The following is a 17544-nucleotide window of genomic DNA, read 5'->3' on the forward strand; positions in this document are numbered from 1 at the left end:
CATAGAGAAGTAAAAACACCTCCCTACTCCTACTTGATAGTCTCCTGTTTACCCAAGGATCATATTCACCCACTTAGCTACAGGATCACTCTGGAAGTTCATGTTCAGGTGGTTATTTATCATTACACCTAAGCCTATCTTTGTTACAGCATTCCAGAATACTGTCTCCCATCTGGTAAGTGTGACCTACAGTCTTTATTATAAGATGTGTGTCCTTGCATTTGGCTGTATTAAGCACATTTTTGTTCAAATGTGTCCCCCTTACCAAGTGTCTCAGGCCAATCTGTATAACTGGCCTGTCACCCCCCCCCATCATTGACTATTCCACCAATTTTTGTGTCATCTTCAAATTTTACTAGCAGTGATCTTATATTTTCTTCTGGATCACTCGGAAAGATATTGAATAGCATTAGGCTAAGAACAGGTTCCTGTGAGACACTACAAGAAACACCCTCATAGAATTTATTTCAACTTCCCTTATCATAAGGAGGACACTAGACTAGATAGATCATCAATCTTGGTCCCTGTTCTTCCCTGTAGTCCTTGAAAGACCATGTTAAGATCTGATATAGCAATTCCTGTGTTCTTAAATCATGAATAGATTGGCTAGCTGATGTTTAGTAATTTCTTCAACACTTCACTGGGTGCCCAGAAGCAACTGTCATCAAGTAAAGATTATCCTACACAAGTATCAGAGTAGCAGCCGTGTTAGTCTGTATTCGCAAAAAGAAAAGGAGTACTTGTGGCACCTTAGAGACTAACAAATTTATTAGAGCATAAGCTTTCGTGAGCTACAGCTCACTTCATCGGATGCCCAAATGCATCCGATGAAGTGAGCTGTAGCTCACGAAAGCTTATGCTCTAATAAATTTGTTAGTCTCTAAGGTGCCACAAGTACTCCTACACAAGTAGTCCATTAAAGTCAATAGGACTACTTCTTTAGAAAGGAGCTATTCATCAGGTCCTATGAGTGCTCATCTCCAGCAAGTAAAACTGCTTAGAATCATAGAACCATAGGGTTAGAAGGAACCACAAAGGTCATCTAGTCTAACCCCTTGCCAAGATGTAAGCTTTGTTGTGTCTATACCATCCAGGACAGATGGCTATTCTCCAGCCTCTTTTTGTAAACCTGCAGTGAAGGAAATTCCATGACTTCCCTAGGCAGTTTGTTCCATTGTCCTACTGTTCTTACAGTTAGGAAATCTGTCCCAAGATTTAACCTAAATCTGCTATGCTGTAATTTGAACCATTGCCTCTTGTCCTGCCCTCTGTGGCAAGAAGGAATATTTTTTCTCCATCTTTTGTGGCACCCTTTCAAGTATTTGAAGACCGCTATCATGTCTCTTCTTAATCTCCTCTTTTCCAAACTAAACATAGCCAGTTCCTTCAACCTTTGCTCACAATGGCATGCATTCCATCCCTTTGATCATCTTTGTCTCTTGCCTCTGGATCCTGTCCAGTTTCTCTACATCCTTTCTATACAGTGATGAGCAAAAGTGGACACAGTTCTCCAGGTGAGGCCTAACCACTGCCAAGTAGAGGGATATTATTACCTCCTGTGACTTGCATGCTATACCTTTACTAATGCAACCCACAATAGCTTATTTTAGATGTCAGCAATCCTGATTTATAGTTCTCATCCTAAATGCTCTACAAGGTAATACAGTACGTAGGGACTTCTAACAACATAACAATTTGAAACAGTACATGCCACCAGGAAGAAAAAAAAGGTTGATCTTCAGTAACTTCTGATGTCTGCATTCAAAAAGTAAAATGACAGCCCAGAAAAACATGAGAGGAACCAAAAGGTATGCATGTCACAACCAGTTATTCCATCAAAGAATATGCATCATGGGGAACCATGAGTTTCCTACAGTCTGCAAGAACATTTCCTTTCTCATCAAGTGATCTGCCAAATCATTAATGGAATGACATCCTGGCCCCATTGCCAATTATAAATCCATTTCTCTAGTACCTAACTGTAAACTATTGTACAAAGTTTGGAAAAAAAATGCAAAGTGGTTGCCCATATTTTCCTTAACAAAAACATTTTTTGAACTTTAATGGCCAGATCCTTGGCTCTGATAGTAATGCAATGCAGCATTACACCTGGCTTTAGGTACTGATTGAGGGTTCTCCCAGCATGAGGGAATTCTTCAGTGATGAAAGTCTCTGCTTTGCCACATCCCAAGCTTCCAGCGTAGAAGGTGAGGCCAAAGTAAAGATGCTTAGCTAGAACACTACCGAGCTAGGGAGTTAGGGAGCTTAGGCACTGAGGGAATTTAGGCACCTACAGGGTTCAATGACAACTGAGCAATGGTTCTGAAAATACCCATGGTGCCTGATTCTTTAGACATCTAAAGTGACACTTAGGTGCCTCAGTCCCTTTGTGAATCTAGCTCTAAGCACACATGGATGAGTGTGAACACACTTTGGGCAAATGTGATAAGATAAGAGCTATACCGATTAAACTATGCTCCTAAAAAGCAGCTGGAGAGATGTATGTCAAAAAAATGAAAAGATGCAATTAAAGCAGAACACGACTGCACAGAGAAAGAGAGAATTCTGTCTAAAAGCAGGCATAGCAGACAGACCGATCACCCCTGGACTTTAGTGGAGCCAGGAGTTCAGCCTGGATATTCTGAGTCCCAGATCATGTCCTAAATCCATCCTCATTAAGGAGGTTCTGTAATTAAAATTACCTGAAGGCAGTTCTGTTGTTATGCTTACCATCGATGTTCTAGATGAAAAGGACTTCTGTATGTACAGAGCCTGATCCTGCTTTCATTAAAATCAGTGGGGATTGGATCTGGACCATTAGGAATTACATAGACAAGGAAGAGGTATACTGAATATTCACCTCACTGATTTCTCTTTGCATTAGAACACAGACTTTGCTAAGGTTCCAAATTCTACCTACTGATCAACAGACGGAACATCTTGTTTACTTTCCTGTACATGTTCCATGCTGTATTGTGGAGAGGCAGCCATATGTAAGGGAGGAAGATGAACAGATCAGCATTTTAGAGTACTAGATAGTCATGCCATAGAAGTTCAAATGAATACTGAAGAATAACATTTTATTGCTAATTAATAGGCATTATAATGCCTGCACTTCTCTTAAGTTCAAGAAATCACCTCCCGCTTTCCCTGTAAGAGTTATAGTATATTCTGTCCCCACCATCATCTTTCATCATTCCAGATGACCTAGGCAGAACAGTTTATTGCTCAGTCACAGCAGAAAGAAATCACAAATTATTGTGAAAAATGAAAAGTCAGTTGATGTTTAGTTTCAGAAAAATTAGTTTCCTTTATCCTTTTACCTCAATTTTTGAAGGGGTAAATAAATATATAAACTTTATGTTAATCTTAATTAAAAATGTACCTCAGTGTCCAGTTTCTTCTCATGACCTCTATTTATCTCATGCTGAAAAGCAAGCTGCTCCAACTTGTGTTTATATCATTTCCCATCTTGTACCCTGAAAACCTCTAAATGATTACAAGCTTTCATAACCAATAACAGAGAAGAAGGAAAATCAGGGACAGATAGGAATGTGATGACCTAAGACAACCTGTTTATCTGTGTAAGACCAGTTTGAGTACTCACCTGTAAACTACTGTACTGACTCACAAATTATACACAAATGATGGCACAGCCAGGAATGAAGTTAAAGGTTCTATAGCCATATAAATAAGAAGAAAACTAAGAAGGAAGAAGTGGGGCCGCTTAACACTGAGGATGGAGTGGAGGTTAAAGATAATCTAGGCATGGCCCAATATCTAAACAAATACTTTGCCTCAGTCTTTAATAAGGCTAAAGAGGATCTTGGGGATAATGGTAGCACGACAAATGGGAAGGAGGATATAGAGGTAGATATTACCATATCAGAGGTAGAAGCGAAACTGAAACAGCTTAATGGGACTAAATCGGGGGGTCCAGATAATCTTCATCCAAGAATATTAAAGGAATTGGCACCTGAAATTGCAAGCCCATTAGCAAGAATTTTTAATGAATCTGTAAACTCAGGAACAGTACTGAATGATTGGAGAATTGCTAATATAGTTCCTATTTTTAAGAAAGGAAAAAAAAGTGATCCGGGTAACTACAGGCCAGTTAGTTTGACATCTGTAGTATGCAAGGTCCTGGAAAAAATTTTGAAGGGGAAATTAGTTAAGGACATTGAAGTCAATGGTAAATGGGACAAAATACAACATGGTTTTACAAAAGGTAGATCGTGCCAAACCAACCTAATCTCCTTTTTTGAAAAAGTAACAGATTTTTTAGATAAAGGAAATGCAGTGGATCTAATTTACCTAGATTTCAGTAAGGCATTTGATACCGTGCCACATGGGGAATTATTAGTTAAATTGGAGAAGATGGGGATCAATATGAACATCAAAAGGTGGATAAGGAATTGGTTAAAGGGGAGACTGCAACGGGTCCTACTGAAAGGCGAACTGTCAGGTTGGAGGGAGGTTACCAGTGGAGTTCCTCAGGGATCGGTTTTGGGACCAATCTTATTTAATCTTTTTATTACTGACCTTGGCACAAAAAGTGGGAGTGTGCTAATAAAGTTTGCAGATGATACAAAGCTGGGAGGTATTGCCAATTCGGAGAAGGATCGGGATATTATACAGGAGGATCTGGATTACCTTGTAAACTGGAGTAATAGTAATAGGATGAAATTTAATAGTGAGAAGTGTAAGGTTATGCATTTAGGGATTAATAACAAGAATTTTAGCTATAAGTTGGGGACGCATCAATTAGAAGTAACGGAAGAGGAGAAGGACCTTGGAGTATTGGTTGATCATAGGATGACTATGAGCTGCCAATGTGATATGGCTGTGAAAAAAGCTAATGCGGTTTTGGGATGCATCAGGAGAGGCATTTCCAGTAGGGATAAGGAGGTTTTAGTACCGTTATACAAGGCACTGGTGAGACCTCACCTGGAATACTGTGTTCAGTTCTGGTCTCCCATGTTTAAAAAGGATGAATTCAAACTGGAGCAGGTACAGAGAAGGGCTACTAGGATGATCCGAGGAATGGAAAACTTGTCTTATGAAAGGAGACTTAAAGAGCTTGGCTTGTTTAGCCTAACTAAAAGAAGGTTGAGGGGAGATATGATTGCTCTCTATAAATATATCAGAGGGATAAATACAGGAGAGGGAGAGGAATTATTTCAGCTCAGCACCAATGTGGACAGAAGAACAAATGGGTATAAACTGGCCACCAGGAAGTTTAGACTTGAAATCAGATGAAGGTTTTTAACCATCAGAGGAGTGAAGTTTTGGAATAGCCTTCCAAGGGAAGCAGTGGGGGCAAAAGATCTATCTGGCTTTAAGATTCTACTCGATAAGTTTATGGAGGAGATGGTATGATGGGATAATGGGATTTTGGTAAGTAATGGATCTTTAAATATTCAGGGTAAATAGGCCAAATCCCCTGAGATGGGATATTAGATGGATGGGATCTGAGTTACTATAGAAAATTCTTTCCTGGGTATCTTGCTGGTGAATCTTGCCCATATGCTCAGGGTTTAGCTGATTGTCATATTTGGGGTCGGGAAGGAATTTTCCTCCAGGGCAGATTGGAGAGGCCCTGGAGGTTTTTCGCCTTCCTCTGTAGCATGCGGCATGGTTGACTTGAGGGAGGCTTCTCTGCTCCTTGAAGTCTTTGAACCATGATTTAAGGACTTCAATAGCTCAGACATGGGTGAGGTTTTTCGTAGGAGTGGGTGAGTGAGATTCTGTGGCCTGCGCTGTTCAGGAGGTCGGACTAGATGATCAGAATGGTCCCTTCTGACCTTAGTATCTATGAATCTATGAATCTAAGTTTGTTTCTTCCTGCATTACATCAGACTGCAGTCTTGAGCGTCTGGTGGTAAGTCACTTGTTTTCAATGGGAAATAAATATACACATAGAAATAAAATGCTATTTCATTAGGGATGCCATTTTAAGTGCAAGCAGGGGTGGAGAGCGGGGGATGGGAGGGAAGTAGTGCAGTCCAGCAGAGGTCAGGAATCACTTAAACATTCCAGAAGATGAAGGAATGCTGGAGGAAGTCAAAGACATCAAAGTCAAGTATATTTGATACCTCTTAGCTAAGGATAGACACAAAGCCCCAGATCCAAACAGCACAGAACTTTAGTGAAATTCAGATCGAACTCCATCATCAAACTTTGCAACTTGCTCCTCTCTCAGAGAAGGGGTGGAACTCTCATTCTGATCAACTATGAGCCTTGGGGAAGTTTAGATCTCACCTCTGAATTGTGCATCTCATGCCCACTTCTACCCTTCACCAAAATGGTTCCTTAAGGGAATTTTCTGCTTCCTGCGGTTGATAAAGGGATGTGGGAAACGTTACTTGTAGTTTTCAGTTTGAATCCTCACCTGGTTGTCTGAAATTAGATTCCTAAATCCACATGCAGTCTTGTAAATATAAATGGCCTGGTTTTCAGAGGTATAGAGCATCAGCAGCTCCCACTGATCTTAATGTGAGTAACACCAATGAAATTGAGAGCAGAATCAAATATTTTCTTCACAGAGCTAATTAGAACAGAAGTGATCTCTGGTAATGATTGGCTATGAATGGGCATTTAATCAGTTACTTCCTGATAAAGAAGTAACTGCTCAAATTTTTATTTGGAAAAGGGAACTCATGACAAGCTGTGTATTGCTGTGGATATAGAAACAAGAAGAAGTATACACCAATGTTTAAATGCCCAGGCCACAACTCTTACTTAACTGCAGTAACCGCTCCAAACTACCTAGAAGGACTGTTCCAGTATGGACCTCAACTGGCACCAATGGCTTGATACGAAGGTCATAACCATTCTACACCATCACACCTGCTCAGGGACCCTGATTGGAAGCCAGACCCCTGCCCCCCTCCCCATGCACTCCAGAGATGAGACAATGAAGGGAACTGCCTGCTCCATGAGACAGAGAAACACATCTTCACCGTGCATTGGTGTGGCCCGGAGCAGTACCCAGGCAGCCCACTGAGCTACAGGGATCACAACTGGACTTCAGGATGCAGGTGAAAATGGTAATTTGCCAGTTTTGCTATACAGTGAAAATTGCTCCTTACCCCAAAACTAGCAATCAGCCTATCCCTTGGTACTGAAGGAGATCCAGCAACTGGTTTAAGGTTGAGACTGAAACAGTGAGTCCAAAATGGCAACTTGCCCTAGACAGTAAACTGTAACCATCTCTCTCCCCTACCAGCTCATCTAATCAAGGCACCACCAGGCACCATTACCATCCCCACTGTCCAATAGTAGCAGCAGTAGACAGGAGAGGATCTGGTGCCTGGATGTAGCATGGAGTGTGTGAGGGTGGGGGGAAGGGTGAAGATGGGAAAGCAGAGGGAGCTTTGCCCTCACTGCTCCTGATTGAGATATCATCTCCTGCTCCCCCCACCTGGGTGTCTCCACTGCTCCCAGCCCTATCAAAGTCACATGCTGGCAAGCAAGGTGCAATCTCTCTATTTTAGCTAGCTCATGCTTTTAGGTTTTTTCAGGACCGGTCACTCCATCAGGCTTAATTCTGCTAATTACTGAGTACTGGCCCCAATCCATCAAAGCATTTAAGCATATGCTTAACTGTAGGAATATGAATAGTCCTATAGAGGTCCTTAATCTTTAAATATATATGTAAGACTTATTGTTTGCTGTTATTAGTAGTGTAAACTTAAAAGATACTGTAGCATGAGTTTAAATGCTTTAATATATGGCACTCTCATCTAGGGTTGAATATCACTTTCCTTTTAGTGATTGGGTTTAAAAGAATTGTAAAACATATTCACATTGAGAGAAATAATAACAATAACCATTCAGATTTTTTGTTTCTGGGTTTCTTGTCAATTTACTTGTGCATTCAGTACAATAGTAACCAATTAAAAGAACTATTTTATTTGCAGTAAAAGTCCAATATATTGAGCATTGTGCTTTTCAGAAATAAAGCATTTGCTCTTAATATATAAACCAGCTCTGAAATTGTTTGAGATTGTAATGAGATTTTTTTTATCTTTTTCCAATTAATCTTTCTTTTTTAAAAGGGAAATTTAGTGTTCTAGTAACTTGTAGATCAATAACTCTGGAGACGGAAATCCTATAATTATGAAACAGGGCTCCTTCACACTCCCTGCTAGTATGGAGCAACTCTGTAAAAGCAGGACAAATCCTAAGAGTGAAAGGGTAATTCATTCATTCATCATTAGATGTAGCCCGCGGTTACTCTGATTTCTGACAATATAACTAAATTTACAGTATAACCTGTGGCAGAAAGTCCCCTGGACAGTGAGTTCTGGCTCTCCATTGTGATTAGAAAACCTGCTCCACCACTTTGTTTTACTTCGGGTAAACATTTTATTCACTTCATACAGTAGCATACAGGTATTTAAGAGAAATAATTAAGAGATCAGAGTACATAGTTCTAGTAACTTTGATCATAAAACAATTGGTGTATGTTTTCCTAAATCTTTACATACTCTACATCTTTTCTGACTGTGGAATATATATAGGTAGCTGAAAAAATGATACTTTAATCCAGTTAGCAGAGATTTATCAAAAATGATCTTTGTCGATAATCAGATTCATTATTCTGCCCTTTAAATACAGTGCTTTGTACAACAATGGCTTCTTCTCTTACTCAGTTCCTGCTTAGAATACTGTGAAGGTAGTGGGAAGAAGATCTAATGATAATAAGGATTCTTAATTTTTTGCCTATTATGAATATATGGAAAGACTCTTGAAGTAAGATACTTTTCAAGGAGAATACAGCTAGAAGAACCTGGTCCTAAGTAAAGCTAGAAGTCTTTTATTATTTGTGTTTGTTTTTTGCATACACTAATAAAATTATAATACGAATTTTCCTTGCATACTACCTCTATCAAAGTCTTGTTTCTTGTGTCCATTCCTAAAGGTATTCCCCTCTATTTCTATAAGTACAATTAGAAGTACAGTATGTATAAATTATTCTACATAGGGTAAGATTGTAGACTTCTACATTATTATATGGCACATTATTATAACCCAGTTTTTCGGTTCCTGATCTAGGACTACAGACCCTCCTTAACTTTTATGTTTAAAGGTAGCAGGATTCCTTTTCTGATTGCCCACCTCACCTCTGCAGGGTGAGGAAGTGAAGAACAGCAAGTGAAGAACAGCAATAAATGAAAGTATCCTAGTAAACAAATAATCACGACATATACTCAGCTGAATAGTAACTTTTTACTTAACATTAACACTTATATATTAATAAACAAAACCATATACAATTCAACCAATACCATGAGTTATTTCATTTACAGTTGTATGCTCTGGTTGGAAAGAACCCATATAAATAACAAAGTTCAGCATTTTCTGTCCAATAAGTCCAACCACACAAAGTCAGCGTTGGGATAATGTATTATTTATCAATTGCCCCGTGGCAGATCAGTCTGCCTGGGATAGCTCTCCTGCTGACATCCATGTAGTCCCAGTCCCATGGATGTAATTGGTAGGACAGACACAGTTTGTATATGTTTCTTCTCTCTCCTTCTATTCTGGGTCCAGCTTCCAAACACATTCAAACAAGCCATTAGCTATTACCATATAGCTCAGGGCAGCAGTACATATTCAGTTGATCAGATAAATCTAATTCCTACAAAAATGGTTAGTTTCTACTCTCTGTTTAAACAGCAATATAACCCAGTTCATAGAGAATCATTCCTCTAAATACTCTTTAACTCCCTAGCTAAAGAAAGTCATAAGTCATATTCTGTGTGTGTGTGTGTATATATATATATATATAGTGACGGGGCAAGGCCAGATGGCTATAGAAAAGTAGTCTTATTGGGATCCGGGAAGTGGGCGGGCGAAGCCCGTCCATCGCTAAAGGATCCCCCCCAGCCTAAAAGGGGGATCCACAGGACCTAGATACCCAAAAAATTCCGGGGGACAACTAATGAAATAACAGGGACAGGAGTGTGGTCAAAGGGCCAAACGAAGGGAATCGGATGGGAACACCGAGCAGAGAACTCCAGACAGTGCCCACTGCTCCTCAAAGTCATCAAGGGAATCAGAGGACGCCGCCCAGAGGAACTCTGCCCGGATACTTGAACGGACCAAGGATTGGAAATAGGCCCCACAGTCACAGGAGACTCCATTGGCCAACCTCCTCACTCTGTTTTTTTAGCTAGGGCCAGGAGGAGGCTGACCAGGAGATCCCGTGACTTTGTGGGGCCATGGATAGGGAGTGCAAGAAGGTGAGGGGAAAAGTGCAACCAAAAGCATAATAAAATATTGGTGAGGAGCTGGAATAGGGGCTGCAGCCTAGCACACTCCAGGTATATATGTGCAAGGGTTTCCCTCACGCCGCAAAAGGGGCAGGTGTCTGGGATTGAGGTGAACCACGCCAACTACACGCACGTGCTCATGGCTCCGTGAATGAGCCGCCAACTGACATCCCCGGCGGGCCTTGGGACTAAGGTGGAATATAGGCTGGCCCATCGGGGCTCCTCACCCTCCAAAGGTGGCAGGAGGTCCCCCCATTTTGTATCGGGGTGGTACAGGAGGGTGAGCGGATGAAGGGTATGGAGCACGAGCGTGTATAGATGTTTTCTTAGCGAGGTTTGAAAGCACACCGGCTGCATCTTATGCAGCCGGCTTACAGTAAAGGGGTGAGGGGATTGGTTAGGACCACGGGGCGGGGTCCAATTAAAAGGTACGGCAGGCCTGGGGTAGGGGGTGAGCAGGGCATGCCCTCGTGCAGGACCCGGTCGAGATAAACCCGAATAGTGGGCGGCAAAGCGGCCTTCACCTCCTGAAGTATACGCCGGGGAGTACAAGGTCTGGAGAGCCCCATGCGCTAAGTGAGCATCAGCGGATCCAGCCAGTCTCCCTGGACATAGTCCAGGAGGTCTCCGACTCGTGTGACTTCTGCCAGGACCAACCTCTGGCGCACCGAGCGGGACTCCGCCTCCAGTACAGGGAGCTGGGCGTTGTGTAGCAGGGGCTCCGCGAGGAGATCTGCCCCCTCGGTGGCCGCCACGGACCTGGTCATTGTAAAGAGTTTCCAGGCCCGGAGGAGGTCCTGATAGAAGACCGGCAGCCCGGAGAGGTCTCGCGGAAGACCTCTCGGATGGAGATAAACGAGCTGCCGGTCGTATCGGAGCCCTCGGAAGCGGCGCAGGAAGGCGTGCGCCAGTATACTCCACGCCGGACTACCTGCACCATAAAGGAGCCTCTGCAGGGTCTGTAGACGGAAGACATGGACCTGAGTGAGCAGACATTTTAGGCCCTGTCCTCCCTCCTCCAGAGGTAGATGCAGAGCCCCTGCAGGGACCCAGTGCAGTCCTGACCAAATGAACTCCAGAATCGATGTCCGGAGGTTGGCCAGGAAACCCGGGGCCGGGACGAGGGTGTTGAGCCGGTACCAGAGCATGGACAGGACTAGTTGATTAAGCACTAGCGCTCTCCCTCGAAGGGAGAGGCACTGGAGTAGTCCTGTCCATTTCCGGAGCCGCTCTATCACCCCACCCTCTAAATTCTGCCAGTTCTCCGGCGGAGAGGGATGCGTGGCAGAAAGGTAAACACCCAGATAGAGCAGCGGACCCGTGCTCCACCGGATGGCCTGAAGTGCGGGTGGGAGGGAGCTCGCCTGCTGCCAGTCCCCTACCACCAAGCCAGAGCTCTTGACCCAGTTGACCCGTGCAGAAGAGGCTGCCGAATAGATGGCCTGGCAAGCCTCCACCCGCGCCAAGTCGCCCGGGTCCTGGACCATGAGGAGCACATCATCAGCGTACGCCGACAGGACCAGCCGCAGCTCCGGCTCCCGCAGCACCAGCCCTGTCCATCTCCTTCGGAGGAGACAGAGGAAGGGCTTGATCGCCAGAGCGTACAGCTGGCCCGAGAGGGGGCATCCCTGCCGTATTCCTCGCCCGAAGCTGACCAGTTCGGTCAGGGTCCAATTGAGCCTGACCAAACACTCTGCGGAGGCGTACAGCACCCGGAGAAAACTCACAAACCTGGGTCCAAAGCCAAACGCTTGCAGAGTGCTCAGGAGATACCCTTGATCCACCCTGTCGAACACCGGTCAAAAGGTCAAAGGGTGCCTCTGGGGTCTGGGAGGGGAGGGACTCCCGTGGAGGGGAGATACTGCCTTCCAGTGCTGCCACGTCTTCCCCAGCCGGCACCGGTGGATGGAACACACCCGTGGGTAAAGCGGAAGGCTCGGCATCGGTGCCCCCCTTCCTGGTCTTCCGGGGGGCCTCTGCATCAGATGGAAGAAGCGGAGCTCGAGCCTTCCACTTGCCCCGCTTCCCCTGGACTAGGGCCCAGCCCTCCATGGCATCATCTGGGGGCTGGCTAGCAGGGGTTGTGTCAGGGGGCAGAGGCGATGGCTCAGGCACTCGAGGGGGTAACAGTAGGGCAGCACAAGGGAGGGAAGATTCCCCTTGGGGAGGGCCGTCTCCCATGCCCGGCGCTGTCCCTGCCGCACCCTCCTGCACAGGCCCCACCAGATTGTAAACAGCGGGGGCGGGGCTCTCCCGCTTATCTGGGCATAGTTGGAGAGGTGCCATTTGGGCCCGAGCAGGAGCAACGATGGACAGGGAAGGAGGAGGGATGGTTTCGGGCGCCGGGCAGCCAGGGGTGCTGGCGATGATGGGGCGGATGCCCTGCCGGGGCTCGGGGATCCCGGATGCCCCTCCTTCCCGGGCCAGGGGGCAGTCCCTCCCCACGTGCCCTATCGCCCGGCAGAGGTAGCACCGGGCCTCCCCCGTGGAATAATGCACTCGGTAACTGGCCCCCTGGTAGGGGACTAGGAAGGACCCCTCCAGTGCCTCTCCGTCACATGCCGCCGGGGGCAGTTGAAGCTGCACTTGCCGGCGGAACGAGAAGACGTGACGGAGAGCGGGGTCTTTGCAGCCCAACAGGAGAGGGCTGATGACAGAGATGGGCTTCCCCAGGGTAGAGAGGACAGGTAACAGGGCAGCATTGGGAAGAAAGGGAGGGACAGAGGTCAGGACCAGGCGGACGCCGAGGTCCTCTAGCGGCTCTAAGGGGACAAAGATGCCCCCCACCGCTAGGCCCTTCTCCACCGCCTCCTGGGCAGTGGCCTCCGATGTTAAGAAGAAGACGACCTTGCCATACATTTTGGAGGCCGCAGCAATGGCCGTGGGCCCCACCACCCTTGCCAACGCCCGCATATAGGTCTCCACGTGGGATGAGGCAGACACCAGGAGGCAACGAACGCCATGCTTCCTGGTCATGGTGGGAAAGGGGCCACGGCCGCTATAGATGGTAGCGGATGCGGTGGGCTGGAGAGATGACATAGCGGCAGGCGGGGGGGCTGCCGCCACCTGGGTGTACGGCCTGGGGGCTGGGGGAGGGACACCGCAGAGCTGGTGGAGGGAACAGCGGGGAGGGGCGCCCCAGCCGGAGACGGGGCCGGGGCAATGGGGGCAGCCCCTGCCATGAAGAGCCTGGTCTTTTTAGCGGGGCCTTTCCCCTTCTTCTTCCCCTGGCCCTTCCCACCGGCTGGGGGGGCTCCCCCCAAATCTGAAGGGTTGAGAGACGTGGCAGCAATGGAGGTCACTCCGGTGCCCGTCGCTGCTGGTGCCCCAGTGGGGGTGGTGGCAGATGGTTTGGCAGCGGAGGTAGAAGCTTGGGGGGCTGACGGAGGGGTAGGCGGGGGAGGGGGAGCTCAGGCTGCTGGAGGGGTCCCACCCTTCTCATCCCCCGCCATCATGAGCAAGGAGGAAAGGGGGGACACCAGAAGGAGGGAATTGCACAAGCGCATGGGAGGGAGGATGTGCACATGGAGTGAGGGGCTAAGCGGTCTGGAGATAGAACAGGGAAACCAAGGGGCTAGCTTCAGAGGCTGGGGCGGGGCAAACAGACAAAGGCTGCAGAAGGAAATGGGCGGGGCAGGCAAACAAACTGAAGCTAGTAAGGGGGGCTGGGGCAAAAGAGGGGGCAAAGCTTCAAGTGGCAAATGGGGCAGGTAGTAAAGGGCAAAGCTGGGGGGTAGGCAGTCCAGGGGGGGCACATGTGCCCACGTGCACTTGCACAAGTCTTTTTTAAGCTGGCTGCTGCTTCTGGCCCAAAGGGTGGAAATAGGGCGTGGCAAGCCAAGCAAGCAGCTGAGTCCAGAGGCAGGAGCTGAGGCAGATGGTATACAACCAGTGGGGGTGGTGGAGGGGGCAGCGGTGGTGGTAGTAGTGGTGGGGGTTGGGGGGTGCACACAGATGGATCGGGGGGCAGCTCCACACCACACCCCCTGTGTCCCTACAAACACAGTCAGGACCCCCACAACAAGAGCACAGTTTGAAAGTTACTCAGTCTTAGGGCCCCCTCCATGGTGGTCTGCAGAGTCTCTAGGTGCTCCCCACTGGTTGATGATCCTCTTCTTCTCTTCCTCGGGCTTCAGTAGCTCCAGACAGCAGCCTCTGCAGCAGCAGCAGCTCCAGGAACTCCAGGTGGTGTTCCAGGCAAGCAGAAAGGACCCCTCTCAGGTGGTGGTGGTGGTGGTGGTGGTGGTGTCCACAAAGCAGTGGTTGGGGTCCCTCACTCCTGCTCTCTGGGGAGTGGGCTAGCAGCCCCCCCCCCCCGCCTCGGGGCTGCAGTTGGAGCAGCAGCAGCACCCGAGAGTGGGGGGTCCAGCAACCAGGTAGCAGAGAACCGGGGGGTGGTGTCTGGCCCAGCCAGGGGAGCAGCTGGATCAGCAGGAAGAGCTTAGGGCCCAGCAGCAGGAGTAGCAGCTTCCCACCTCCCTCCAACCTACGTTTACAAAAAAAAGGGCATTGGGGTTTTGGATTTTTTTTTTGTTTTAGTTTTTGATTGTTTGCTTTGTACCACAGTGGAGGAGGTGGTAAGTGCTCTGGTACAAGCCACGGCAGCCCAGCAGAAGGCCATCCGGGTTCAGGCAATGGCACAACAGGAGTCTATGCGGCTACTGCAGGAAACCAATCAATTTTTGATGAGCCAGGCGACCCATGATCATGCCTTCCTGAGAGAGGTGGTGGACCAGCTGAAGATCCTCACCACCCAGGGCGGGGGTCCGACGGGACGCAAACCCTGAAGGCCACGGATTGTCTGTCAAAGATGACGTCAGGAGATGATGTAGAGGCATATCTCCTCTCATTCGAAAGGACTGCTTAGCGTGAGGCATGGCCCCAGGAGCAGTGGGCCAGTATTCTCGCCCCTTTTTTGTGTGGAGAGGTCCAGAAGGCCTACTTTGACTTGCCTACCACGGATGCCACGGATGCCACTGACTAAACCCGTTTGAAGGCAGAGATTCTAGCACGATCAGGGGTAACGGCAGCGGTAAGGGCCCAGAGGTTCTATGAGTGGAAATACCAGGAGAACAAACCCCCGAGGTCCCAGCTATTAGACCTCATACACCTCGCATGGAAGTGGTTACAGCCTGAGGTGTGCAGGCCGGAGGAGATTTTGGAGACCCTGGTCATAGACCATTACATGCGGGGACTGCCGCCAGATGTCCGCAAATGGGTAGGCCAGAACGATCCGTCCACGTAAGACGAGATGATCACACTGGTAGAAAGACAGATGACAGCCAGGGAACTCACCCGACTACCCCAGGAAGGTCCCTTTGGAAGCATGCAACCGACCCCAACCCTGGAAGGTTGGGCAGCCAAAGCCCCGAGGAGTCCTAGGTGGAAGAACGGGGGGAGGGGGGGAACAGCGGGGACCCCAGAAGGAAGGGATTGGCCTGAGTGGTGGGAACCCTGGGACTAAACGCCCAAACCCCTAGGATAGGGGAGTGATTAAAAGCAATTATAAGAGGTTATGCATGTGGGGAGTGGGGACACATAGCAGCACAGTGTCCCAGCACCAAGGAGCCTATGCAATGTAACTTGGGGGATTGGGAGATCCCATGCTCCCTTATCCACCTCACGGGGGATGCATTAGCCCTGCATAATTACACCAGGCCAGTGAGTATAAATGGAGCAGAGACTACAGCGCTTGTGGACTCTGGGAGTGCTATCACCCTCATGTCAGGAAAGCTGGTAAAAAATAATCAGCTGCTACAAGCCAAATGCATAGCAGTGACGTGCGTGCATGGGGCCGTGAGCCATTACCCCATCATCCCAATGGAGATAGAGATTCAGGGAAACCCCATTGAGGTGACCGTGGGCGTAGTTGCTAAACTCCCATATCCTGTAGTCATTGGGAGGGACTATCCAGAGTTTGATAATTTACTTCCCCCGGAGAGGCTGGAGAGAGGTGGGGACCCTGAGGACAGCGACTCGTCACTGGAGGAATGTCAACCCCCGATGTTCGCTGAGATTTCTCAGGATCTGTTCTCAGCCCCCCAAAAGACCCGGAAGACAAAAAAAGAGAGGAAGGCCGCGAAGGCCTTGGGAACCCGGATCCTAACCCAGGGCCAGAAGACCTCCCTAGTAGGCAGATGGACGCAAGCAGCCAACAGAAAAATTTCCACCACAGAAGGTGAGCCAGAAGCTGCCCCCAGCCATGACGGTGGCGAGCCGTTGGAAGAAGCAGAAGCCGGCCTCTGGGAGCTTGGGTAGGTTAGTCTCAGGAGAGAGACTTTTGGGCGGGACCAGGCGGAGGACCCCAGATATGATAACACCAGGAAAGAGGTGGCCGAGATCGATGGGATACCTGTGGATGGGAAGGTCTAGGGTCCCGGAACTTACTTTATAGTGAAGAAAGTTCTCCTGTACTGCATGGTGTAAATGCACGAGCAAGAGATACAACTTCTGGTGCCACGAAAACATCAAAAAGCCATATTGAGTCTTGCCCCCAGTCACCTGTTTGGAGGACACCTGGGGTAGAGAAAACCCAGGCACGGATCCTGCAGAGGTTCTTCTGGCCAGGAGTACATGAAGATGTCCGGCGATACTGCACCTCTAGTCCGGAGTGTCAGTTACATAGCCCTCTCTCGCACTTGCGGGCTCCTTTGATACCTCTTCCAATAATAGAGGTTCCTTTTGAATGGATAGCCATGGATCTGGCCCCTAGAGAAGACAGCTCGGGGCCACCAACATGTGCTTGTTGTACTGGACTATGCAACCCGGTACCCGGAAGCTGTTCCCCTGCGCAACACAGCTTCCAAGACAATAGCTAAGGAGCTAGTACAGATCTTTGCCCAGGTTGGGCTACCCAAGGAGATATTGACTGATCAAGGGACACCTTTCATGTCCAAGTTGATGAAAGATCTCTGTTCATTGCTCCATGTACAAGCCCTGCAGACCTCTGTATACCACCTGCAAACAGATGGCCTTGTGGAAAGGGTCAATAGGACCCTCAGGGCCATGATCAGGAAAGTGGTGAGCCCGGATGGGAAAGACTGGGATACCCTATTGCCTTATCTCCTGTTCGCCATCTGGGAGGTTCTGCAAGCCTCCACTGGTTTCTCTCCATTTGACCTACTATATGGGCGCCACCCTTGGGGCATATTGGATATAGCCAGAGAAGCCTGGGAAGAGGAGCCAAATCCCAGAAGGAACATAGTTGAGCATGTACTGCAGATGAGAGATCGGATAGCCCGAGTTATGCCCATTATACGGGAAC

The sequence above is a fragment of the Dermochelys coriacea genome, chromosome 2, assembly GCF_009764565.3.
Source record: "Dermochelys coriacea isolate rDerCor1 chromosome 2, rDerCor1.pri.v4, whole genome shotgun sequence".
NCBI classification, from domain to species: Eukaryota; Metazoa; Chordata; order Testudines; family Dermochelyidae; genus Dermochelys; species Dermochelys coriacea.